This window comes from Cebus imitator, unplaced genomic scaffold (assembly GCF_001604975.1).
Source record: "Cebus imitator isolate Cc_AM_T3 unplaced genomic scaffold, Cebus_imitator-1.0 Scaffold505, whole genome shotgun sequence".
Taxonomy (NCBI): Eukaryota; Metazoa; Chordata; class Mammalia; order Primates; family Cebidae; genus Cebus; species Cebus imitator.
The window spans coordinates 1,205,555-1,218,283 of NW_016107820.1; the positions used below are offsets into that span (position 1 = coordinate 1,205,555).

The 12,729-nt window shown below is 39.4% G+C and overlaps 1 protein-coding gene across 6 annotated transcripts in view; it reads left to right on the top strand.

The window, feature by feature from the left end:
- AFF2 (AF4/FMR2 family member 2) overlaps positions 1-12,729 on the top strand; it is a 501,797-nt gene that overhangs the window by 332,010 nt on the left and 157,058 nt on the right. The gene's annotated exons all lie outside the window — the stretch shown is intronic.

Consider the following 12,729-nt stretch of genomic DNA (forward strand, 5'->3'; position numbering starts at 1 on the left):
CATGTTGACCAGGATGGTCTCGATCTCTTGACCTCGTGATCCACCCGCCTCAGCCTCCCAAAGTGCTGGGATTACAGGCTTGAGCCACCGCGCCCGGCCTCCTCACGGCTCTTTAATCCAGGAGCCCCAGCCCATTCTCACACCCCTAGTGCTTTTGATGCAAAAGTGAATGGCAGGTTTGACACCTGGAGAATCCACCCTGATGTTGTCAGACCCTGGTCTATTAGAGTGGAGACCATGCAGCATCAGCCTTTGAAAGAGCTGGAATTAAGATAAAAGCAATGTGCCAGTGACACTGGACCGGGAAGAGACCTCAGAGCTAGTTCTGATCCTACCACTACCTTATTCTGTGACCCTTGGCTAGCCTCTCAATCATGGTGTGCTTCAGGTTCTCCATCTGTAAAGTGTTGAATTTTTTGCACTCTCCAGTACAGAAACACCAATAACATGTGGCTGATTATTTGAATTTAAATTAATTAAATTTTAACAAAGGTCCAGTTCCTCATCCATTTCAAGTTCTCATTAGCAACGTATGGCCAGTGTTTGCCATACTGTATGACACAAAACTCAACATTCTCATCACTGTAGAAAGATACAGTGAACAGAACTACCCCGGATTATCTCTTCAGATTTGCTCTAGGTTTTTATTCTGAGTTTTATCAGCAAATAAAACCAAATCTTGTTTTACCTTCTAGACTGTATATTCTAGACTGTGTTTAAAGTATATCTGACCAATTTATTTCCTCCTGAGGCTTATATACAATACATTGATCAAATTTTACTCTAGTTCTGAGCAGTGCCCCTACTATATAAGACAGAACAAAAAATAAGGCTAAGTAGGTAGAAAGAGATAAAGCAAGTATTCCCACGAAATAGAGAAAACTAGAGACATTTCAGGCATACACCTGGTTTGTTGGGCAATGCATGGACCCATATATTTCTAATTCAGGCCTCAGGCAAAGTGTCTTTCCCTATGTTCGATAAGATTAATAATGCTTTCATCCCTAGGCTCTGGAAATAAGAGGGTACATCAGACCCTTGAATGGCCCTTTTAGGAGAGAAATTGTACTATAAAAACCCAGGACTTAATTCATATTTGCTTCCTCTCTCTCTCTCTCTCTCTCTCTCTCTTCCTCTCTCACTCTTTCCTGCACTCTTCAGCTTTTCCATCTCTTTAGACATCTATCTAAGGTGCATCATTAAAGGAAGGACCACAGCAGCACTTGGACAGCTCCAGTGACTTTAATTGTCCCACCTCCTCATAAAGGGAAGTTGCTTACCCACACTTTGTTGTAGCACAGGGGCCTGAGATCTGGATTATTAACTTTAAAATGGACTGAGTCCTGAGAAAAGCCATTCATTGTACAAACTTTCAGTTATGCAGGGTAAATAAGTTCTGAAGATGTACTGTATTACATACTCAAAATTTACTAAAAGAGTAGATGTTTTATGCTTTAAGTAGATGTTTAAATGTTCTCACAACATTTAAACAATAAATAAAGGTAGCTATGTGAGGTGATGGATATATTAATTAGTTTGATTGTGGCAATCATTTTACAATGTATACATACATTGAAACCTCACGTTTTATACCATAAATAGATATTAATAATATTTCTTTTGTCAGTTATACCTCCATAAAGCTGGGGAATAAAAAGCCATTAATTGGAATGTATTCTGGTGACAAGGCAAATTTAATGAATTTGTGCCTCTCCTTAGGGACAGGCTATTTTCCCTGACTTGCCATATGGGTCATATGATCCTCACACTTGCCATTGGGTTGTGTGTGGCATGAGTAAGAGCAGTGGTTTCAAAACAATGATAAGTTTGGTTATGTGACATGTAATCCCAACACTTCGGGAGGCTGAGGTGAAAAGACTGTTTGAGACCAGGAGTTCAAGACCAGCTTGGGGTAACAAAAGGAGACCCACATTGTCTATAAAAGTAAATTAATTAGCTGGGTGTGGTGGTGCGCACCTGTAGCCCCAGCTACTTGGGGAGGCTAAGGTAGGAGGATCACTCGAGCTCAGGAGTTGGAGGCTGCAGTGAGTGAGCCATGATCACACCACTGCACACCACTCACTCTGAGGTGACAGAGTGAGACCTCATCTCTAAAACCACACACACACACACACACACACACACACACACACACACACACACACACAAATGATGATAAAGTAGTTCTTATAACCACCAAAATATAATGGGCATCCAGAAAGGTGAAGGAGCCTTGTTCCTGCTACACGACTGGAGTGTTCCCTTTTAGAAAACCCGTCCTATAGAGCATGGTGGTGCCCAAAACCTGGAGCTCAAAGCCAGACACCTGGGTGGAGGTCCTTGAGCTGCATGATACTGTCTCCAAAACTCACTTATCTGACCTATGAAATGAGAACAATAAAAACTACTTCTCTGTATTCTTCAATGGATTAAATGTGGTTACATAAATGAAACAGTGAATTCTAACCCCTAAATACATACAAGCTCCCATCAGATTGTTATTGTGACTCTTCTTCTTGTTCAGAAATTCCAAATATTTTCAAAGTATAACTTTGAATTTCATATTTCAACCCTTCACAGGCTCTTTTTCTGATTTGGCCAAGGAGTTTAGATGACCCCTGTGATTTTCTTTAATATTAAGTATGTAAGCTCCTTTCATGTCTTTAATAGAGTGGATTTTTTTTTCATTTCTGACCACTCCATAGTTCATGTGGCACATTGCAGCTTTTCAATTTGTCAAATTTGTTTAATTAGCCAGGACCCTGCCAGGTTGGTTTTTGTCAGCTGTATAACAGCCTCTGTGGGTGGCTTGCAAATCTGTGATCAGGGTTTTTTGTTTTTTTTTTTTAATCATTTTTCACATTTCTTTCCTTCCTTAATACAATTGAAGGAGAGACTATATGAGCAGGAGGCAGTGGTGGGGGTGGGAGTAGGAGGGTAACAGGCTGTGGCATTGGGAAGAAAGATGTGAGTAGAGCCAAGTATGAAACCACTGGTTGGCAACTGGCTTTGGGACAAGAGTTACAAATTGATTACAAGTAACGGTTGGAATCCCAGGTCTGAGATCCAGGTTTATGTATGTGTTGAGGATGGGGTAGAGTTCTCCTTGAGCTGCTTATTTACTTCAAGACCCATGTTTCACTTGCACACCAGAACCTTCCTAGGTAAAGATTTGACATTGTTCCGTTTGAATCTTCTATTTGGTGCTTTGCTAAATGTATAGCCAGGAGTAAAAGCATTGATCTGGTTACCCCAAGGGATGTTTTAGGCCAAAAAAGATAGAGGTTTAAAGAGGATTTAGAAACATTTATGGGCAGTGGATTCTCAGAGGGATATTAGGGAAGCTTGCAAGGAAGGGTGGGGGTAGTTGGAATGCACCCTTTCCTTATGGTTTGTAAATGTTTTGAAGTACAAATGTGGATGCCCTAAAAGTTGTCAATGGGAAACTATTAATAAAATAAACTTTTATAATAGTCTCCCTGTGTGATTGTTGCCTTTTAATTTTTTTTTAAAAATAAGACTATGTGGTAAAATCCAATAATTAGATTGGATTGATGTTTAACAAATACTTAGTATACAATATCTTCCACATATGAATCAATAGCTACTTGTGCCTTATACTGACAAGTGGCTATTTACACCAGGACACAGAGGGATCTGCTTTCCTGGGTTTCACACAGGATTGAAGCTTTATAGCATGCCTGTGGGGCCACATTATTGTACATACCACTGGTCCCCAGTGTTCCTATTGAGTTTAGAATATTCTCCTTCTTCATCAAATATCCTTTTAGAAAAAGATATGCTTCTCACTTGTGCTGCATTTTTGCCATTGTTAATATGGAATACAGATGCTATTTGTTTTCCATTATTTGGAGGAATTGCAGAGAAAAACGAATCTGGGGAGAGGAGTGACCAGGCATTCAGAAATACTCAAACTATTAGGAGCTTGGAATACTTGGAGGGGGCTTTCTGAATCAATTTCACTGTGACTTAGTAGTGATTTTGATGTTGTTAAATTTAGTCTGCTACAAAGAATTTGATACCTCTGTTGGTTTTTTATTTTTATTGAGGGGTGTCTGGTGTGGGGGGCGGTAGAGAGGGCCTGGGTTCAGTAGTTAGACTGACATCTTGTGATAGATTTGTTAGTTAATTTCATGTGAATGGGACAAACCATTTCTCTTTCATCCCCCGGCACTGTGATTCTAAGATTGAAATAGCTGTTTCAGAGGAAAGACAATTCCATGCAAATCATATCGGATGGAGTTTCAGGTGTGTTAGTGGCCTGGTACCTTATTTTTACTGAGCTCAGGAATAATGAGAGAGCAAAGCTTATAGACAAGTTGTTCACCGGAGGTTTCTTTAATAGATATTGCTTCTTTATTCCCCAGCAATTGAGCCGTTGTCCCTTCTAAAAGCAGTTGTCATGAACTCCTCGTTACTATTTATCTTAATGTGATAAGTGTAAACTACAAGAAAGCTATCATGTTTGAAAAGCTATAGCAGCCCTCAGAAATGGAATACTCACGCCTTGTGTCATTCTTTGAAAAGGCTTAAACTGAGGATTGTGTGAAATGTATCCTTCTGTCCGCCTTTGCCTAGAGTTGTCATTCTCTGGTACCTTTCACTTATAGCATAAGCTGGCTTTCTAAAGGACTGCTATGTTGATGCATCGACAACGTATTTCTCCAACAATGTGAAATCAACAAATCTTTTTGGTAATTTCTGAAGCATGATAACAAATTGTACATTATTCTCTAAAAAAAAAATAGAAAAAAATCAACTCTGATAGGGTTATTTTAATTCTACTTTGAATGGTAACTGGTAATTGTTATTACTTTACTGTCATTCCAATTATGAATACTCTAGCTACCTGGAGTACCACCAGACCCTGTACCTAGACCTAGTCTAGCCTTCTGGCTGTTAGATGCCTTGCAGGGAGTAGACACTCAATAAATGTTTTCTGAATGAATGAAATTAAATGTAGATTATTAGATACGGTGCTGGAGGAGAAGCCAATGAAGGTGTGTGAGTTTTATAACATTGGCTTGCCTGAGCTGGTGCTAAAGGAGCAAATTGGAAGGTAACCATTGAGAAACATCTCATGCTGTGAGGATATAGCATGCCATTCCATCTTGTGAAGTGACTAAGAAAGAATAAAAAATTATGGCTGTAGTATTATGAAAGCCTAGCGAATTATCTCAAATCAGTATATTTTAAGTGATGGTTGTTGGATGTAGTTGATGGGAAAATAATTTGAAACAGAAGAACTAGAAGGTCAGTAGTGGCAGTTAAAAATAGCTTTTGAAAGGAGCATCTTTTTAAGAATGTAAGAAACAGCTTCATCATGTGTATACCTATGTAACAATCCTGCATGATCTGCACATGTACCCCAGAACTTAAAGTATAAAAAAGAAAAATATACATAATTATTGTTTTAAGTTATGATAATAAAGCTCTCAAGTGGGATTTTTTTTAAAAAAAAAAAAGAGTGTAAGAAACCATTTCAAGGGTTAGAAATGTTCAGAACTGGCCCTCAAGAAACTTCAGAACCCTGAGATACCTGAACTGGACCACTTAGCAAAAGCCCTCTATCTTGATTCCCTTTTTACTACTGCTCTTTGCAAAATAGTTTCTCAGTGGCCACTTCTTACATTTCTAACATGTGAACTTGTGTTAATTTTGCCTGTATCAAACAAGGCAAACAATTCAGTATTGTTCAATCTGATAATATTTCCTAGTGAGGTGTCCAGTCTTTTATTCTGACTGGTTCAACCTAATTTACACAGAGATGAAGGCCATAATAAAGATTAAAATTTAGGAGGCAATCATGTGTTTAGGGAGTCAAATCTCTTTAGTTAGATGGGCTGTGGCCTCAGGTTGCTGCTGCCGAAACCTTTTGCCTAACTAAAAGTCTGGTCGAATTCTGTCCAGTATATCACTATAGTGTTCTGTTCCCCTGTAGTTACCTTTGGAGACCTTTCTTTGCAGTGTCTGAATGTAGAATGCCCAAGGAGTAACTTGGCCAAAAAAAGGTGCAAGAATAGGCCCTGCACATGGTCATATATGTTCCTGTTATATTTAGTATGTGAAATGGAATTGATTGCATCTGACAATGGCAAGAAGACGGCTTGATTGATTGCCTGATTGAGTACACAGTGGAGATTCAGAATACTGATCACTATACTTCCGAATTGTACATTATAATTAGGGCTCTTTTTCAATGGAAACTTGGTTTCGGGGCTGCCAGGATGAAGGCAGCCAATGTGAGCTGAACTTTTTGCATGTACAGTCCTGGGTCCGAAGGAGAAAATTTCCAGATTCCCTTAAACAACTGCCAGCACTAAACAGTTTGAATAAAGAATTTAATTATTTATTTGAAGAAACATTGCCAGGGTTTTTATACCACACCATTGAAATAATAAGTTAGCGTTAGAAACTTTTAATAGAATTGCATTTTGTGTTGACCCATTGTTGTGCCATGATTGAGAAGTTATGTTTAACATAACAGTTGATTTTACACTTCCTCTCTATGAGCACTTGCATGGAAATCAGAGGAGCAATCTCAGGAGACAGTCTTGACAGCATTCCAAACAGAAGAATATTCATTCAATTGAATGGAACAGAGTTTTGACCACTAGAGAAGCTTGGCAGGAATGGTTAGTGATCAAGCCCAGGAAAGTCTATGGTTCCACTGTTGTTAGACTTTCTAAGAGCTGCGAAAACAATCAGACAAATTGGGCTGTTAGCTGTCTCACTGTGAAACAATAGGCTCCCCTCAGCGTGTTCCCCCCACCCCTATTCCTGGGAGAATGATAAATTTCTTTAGCCAATTTAGTCAGCCATGTTTATATGTCATGCAAAACAACTGCTCCAGATTTAGTTTTGCATTTTCTCATATGTATTTGACTTTACAGCGGTAAAGTGTGTAATTATCTGATTAGGTAAGGCAGTTGGTTCACAACCCCCACTCCACCACCTTTTAGGAATCCCTTTTCACTGTTCTAGGCAGAGGCCATTTCACCTTCAGAGATTAACTGCTCACTGCTTTCTAAGGCAGTAGGCTCCATGGTTGGAAAGTTCACATGATTGGAAATTCTTAGTTTGAGCTAAAATTGGTCCCCTGACAACTTTACTTATACAGCCAGTCTTAACCTCTTGGTCCACAAAGCAGTCTCAAACCTCTTTCACATGAAAGCCTTTCATGGATTTAAAGACACTCCTCACTCTCCCTTTTCTGTGGACTAAACTTTCCCTGTTTCTTTAATGTGTATGTATACATGAGATGAGCGTTCCAATCTGTTATCATTCTGGTAGCTGTCCCTTAGAGATACTGCAGTATTCCCATACCCCCACTGAGATGGGACATCTAGGAGAGCGCTCTGAGAGGGCCCAGAGAGGAAAAAGATCAGTAGCACTTCCCGTATGCCCTACTTCCTTCCAAGGGGAATTTCATTTGGAACAGCCAAGCTCCCTGACCCTGGGCAAAGGGCCCCTGTCCTTCAGAAGCCTGCCTGAGAGGGATTAGTAGAGAAGCAGGCAAATTCCTGTGTCTGTAGAGGTTGCACAGCAGTGTGGCTGCACTCTGGTACACCACACGGGGAGCAGCAGCCTGTGCAGATCACATCCAGCCTGTGAATCCTTTTACAAATGTGTAGCTCCCTCCATGGGCCCATCATAACCCTACTCCTGCTATTGTTGTCCATTTCCTATTAACAGCCCCACTGCTGTTACAGATAAGGGTGCTAATGCCCCTGCCTGGCTTTGCTGTCCTATCAGGGAGAAGCAGAATGTCCTACAGGCTGGTTAGCAGTTGATAGCAGATTGAGGGCCCAGGAAGGATTTGATTGCTGCCCTCCTGAACTCTAGCCCCAGGGCAGCCCTTTCTCTGCATCCTAAGGGCCCTGTTGCATTATTCCCTCACAACCTGGTGTTCAGCTGCTTCATTCCTCCATTTCTGGCTCCTCACAGAACTGTCAGGAACCATGGATACAAAGGTCCTAACTCATTCATTCAAACAAATTAGGTTTTCTGGTGAGTCATTAACACCACCTCCCCAACACAGACATATCTGTTTTTATAAATGCATGAGGGCCTTTACATAAAGAAACAGATTCAACAGTCTAATAAGAAGGCCTTATTCACATACATGGGACATGTGGATTAAACGTTTTCAGGTTTACTTTAGTTTTGGAGAAGGAAAGATGCTGATGTTTCTTCATCCTTAGTCTGTGATGGCTTGTAAAGCTACTCGGTAGGATGCCTCTTGGGAGTACACTATCTGGAGAGCAAAACTAAAAAAGAAAAGAAAAAAATGAAGGAAGAAAGGAGAGAGGGATGAAGGAAGCAAGGAAGGGAGGGCCCCTCCAATGGAAATCAGAGACCAAGGTTAGTTACCATGACTCAGTTACCATGACTTGTCAGTTATGTACTTCTGATTCCCTGTGAAAATATTAATAAACTTGAACTGATTTTGCAGATGTATTCTTCTATTCAACCATATTTTTATTTGAGCCACTCAGCTATTCCCATCTATTCTTAATCACAAGAATTTGTGAATACTTTCAAAATTGTATTTATTACATTATTGGTATTTCAGTAGAGGGAAGGGAGAAAGCTGTATGCAAGCCCCATCTTGAGCCTTGCGTAGATCCCAAGCTGCCTGGTTACTGAGCCAAGGCATGCAGGCTCATACTGGGAATGCATAGCCATACCTGTTGGGCTGGTAGCAATGAGCTTTGAATGTGTATAACACTATATGGTTTCCAGAGCCCTTGCAGACTTATCAATTTGCTTTTCCTTATGTCAAGCCCCTGCAGTAGACAGAACATGTAGAATCAGAGATTAACAGTATTCCTAACTGGAAGCACTAAAGGCCATCCAAGTCAAAAGCCATATGTTATAAGCAGGAAAGCTGAGGCCCAGAGCAGAGAAGTAACTTGACCAGAGCCGCCTAGGTAGCTTTTTGCAGAGCTAGACTTGAATTAAGCCCTCCCTATCTTAATACTTAGTCCAGGTTGCTTTGGGGGCTCTTTCTGACTATAACAACATCAATGAAATATGTGAACTATCATCATCATTTGCCTTCATTAAGGTGGCCATTTGAAAAATTGCCCTAATCACCTCTTCAGTTTGAGCTCTTTATGGTAAGTACCTTAATATTTATGCTTAACCCAAACACATTATTTGAACAGCTGCTATATGCCAGGTATAATGATAGCCCCTAAAAGGAATACACACACACTCACCCACACACACTGGTCCTCTCACTTCTGGTGGCTTTCCCCACCACCTTGTTCTCTGCATCTTTGCTCATTCCCCTCTCAAGGTGATTTGCTTGTCAGGCAGTGAGCTCTTCAAAGAGAGGTACTTGACTTTATCATTTCTACGTCCCAGTGACTGGCTTATAATGGCTACACATTAAAAATTACTAGAACAAATGCAAAGAATCCACCAAACAGATCTGCCATTTGCTGTGTGACCTTGGACAAGTCACTTTACCTCTTTGTGCTTCGATTCCTTATCTGTGAAAAGGGTGTGAGGCTAATCCCTGCCTGTTTAGTTTTTGGTATAAAAAGACCAACTAATTACTTACTACACACTAAGCAGGAGAGATGCAAAGGTGAATAAGGTAAGGCTTGTGACAACATACGAGTTACTTGAGAGAACAGCAATTCAGGTAGCTGTATGGTAGGTGAGTACAGAATCCATTTCAGATTAGCAAACCCTGGAACACAGACTGTCTTCTGCCCTTCGGCCTGTCGCATACCGAGCTTTTGTGTCTAAATTGAGCAAAGCGAGGATACCTGCAAGTGGTTCTGGATTTGTTTCGAGTCCTAGCCGTGAGCTATGGTATAGATAATATGGTGGAAATTGAACCTTTTGTGATTTTGTGGGGTTTGACTTTGGGGTCTTCATATCACATTAATATAAGTGTCTTCCTATTACTAGAAATTATGTAGAATGCTCTATCACTTATGAAACCTATTCTTTGCCAAATACTAAAAGATTAAACGGTATTCCTTAGTCTTTTCTTCATTATCCATGTTAGTCAGTCTTACAAAGTGGGAGACATATTTCTTATAGTGGAAGAGTGTGCACTCTTGTACCAGTAGCCAACATTTACTTACTACTAAATGTAAGGCTGTGTGTAAGTGACCTCAACTTGTGGAACCCCCATTTCCTCAGTTGCCCATTGGAAATATGAATTCCTTCTCTCTCTCTCTCTCTCTCTCTCTCAAAGGATCAAAGGATCCCAAACATGAAGTAGTGCTTCTTTGTGGAAGTTCGGACTAATCTCAAGTGTGTGTGTGTGTGTGTGTGTGTGTGTGTGTGTGTGTGTGTGTGACTGTGTGTGTCTGTGTGTGTGTGTGTCTAACTTATTTTTGTTAAAAGAGAAGTGATTCCTGGTATTGTGTGCAGGTAGTCATCATTGGATCCTATTGATAAAAGCTGTGGCAACATTTTGGGAGCAGGGGCTCATCCCTACCTGATTACTGGGTGAAGGATTACTAAAGTTGGGAAAGAATGCATAGGTGTCCTTATCTTAGGAATAGCAAGAACATAAAATGTTTTAATATCCTTCAAGTGTTAATGAAAAGGATAACAATGGAATATCTGCTGTGAACGTGCCACACTTTACAAGTCTGACTCATTTTGAGAAGTGAAAGAGCTTGCTTCAAAGTCTTTTGCAGAAGATATTCTTTCAGGAAATTATATTCCTTTAACTACATCCCGCTACTGTAATCAAATGCATCAGCGGTAACATGGACTCAGTGTGCTGTTTCATGAAATTTCACGGTTTCAAATACAGTTTGAAATCAGTTGTAATTGAAAATGCAAAAGTTTGTGCAGTTTCATGTAGATTGGCCAACAGGGCAGTGCATTCCACTAGTAATTCAAGATAATCAGATTCTGCCTAAGAGTAAATACGGAAATCTAAGGGAAAAGCTACACCTTTGAGAAGTAACTTTATTTTTCCCAGTGTCTGAAACACCTTTTAATAAACCTAGAGGCACACCTCTAAAATCAGTGGTGAAACTGGATAAAACTAAGCCTCTAATCAATTTAGGCATATCCAGTAGTTTCTGAAAACAGACAACACTCCTTTTTCAGGCAGAGGCTTACTGCTGTTTTTTTGACTCTGACTAAATATGAACTATATTTTATTTATTTTGAAATAAATATATTTTGACAAAAATATATACTTACAGGGTAAAACAGGATGTTTTGATATGTATATACATTGTGGAATGATTAAATGAAGTTAATTAACATATTCATCACCTCACATACTTTTTTATGGTGGGAATATTTAAAATCTCTCAACAATTTTCAAGTATACAGTACATTATTACTATTAATAACTATAGTCACCATGTTATACTATGGATCTCCAGAACTTACTCCTTCAAAATGAAACTTTGTATCCTTATACCAACATATCCCCCATCCCAAGCTATATATTTTGAATGATCTGACTATTTTGGAGACGAGCGAGCCTTAATCAGGAAAAACCATCTAAATTTTAAAAGACATCGTTGAGGATTTTAAAAACTCATAGTAATTAGAATTCAGGTTTAAACTGTTGTCACATAGAGTTAATTTGGGGCCAGTTTTGATGAATATATAAGTAGGATTTGTCATAAATGTTATGAACTAGATACAAATGCACAACTCAGAAACACTTGGAAGTAGTCTATCTCTTAAGTAGGTTAAGCATCTCCTCTAAATTGTGTATGCATTTTTAATGTACTTACCTCCTCCTTTTTAAATAGTGCTAGGTAAAATTCCATCTTTGTCAGAATAATACTTACAAATTCTGCTTCAGCAGTGCCACTGTGAATGAATCTGTGAAGTATCTCTTTGCATTACAGCTCTTCATACATCAAAGACTCTTTTTGAACTGAGTAATTATAGAAGGAAAAAAAATACCTTGTTTTAGTGCTAGCTGAGAGTTCTTATTATTACCTTTGAAATGACTAATTATGTTACTTATAAAGACTGGAAAAAAAAACAAGTATTATGAAACTTACTCACTTAAAAAGACTTTCATAAACTTTGATCCCTTCATCCCTCCCCAAATCCCTCCTTTATTTCTATCATGACTTTTGTTTAATGCCTAATGTTTATATATGAAAATGATGACTCCAACACATACTGACTCCTGCCTTCTTCACAAAACTTATCATCTTTCTGTTGCTGGGATTCTGAGCATGTAATTTAATTATCTTTGTTCTTAGGGTAAAGCATTTTGGCCACGTGCCCTAAGACTCAAGTAAGATTTGAACAGCACCTCTTCCAAACTGAGTATTTGAAAGAGCTGCTGATAACAGAGGGTGGGAGCCTCAGGGGCTTTTCCTATTTTAAGAGTTGAATTCACAAATACACTGTCTATGTGTATGGCTGTGTAAAACCGAGCTACAAATCACATAGTAGCCTTCTCTGTGAATGAGAAAGAATTCTCCTCAGCTGCTTCATCTTTGCATTGGAAAACCCACAATATGTGCATCACGTGTCACTAACGGTTGGACTGTATCAAGAGAAGATGAGTATCAGAAGGGAGTGACAGTATTGTCCTCCCTTGAGCTGACAGATCACAACTGGAATAGGACACCATTAGTTAGAAATGCCCCAGGCAATCTGGAATTCCTCCTGGAAGCCCCAAAGATAGTGACAGAGTACAGAAACTGAGCATTAGAAGAAAAGTTGAAGGTTCCCAATAAATGATTG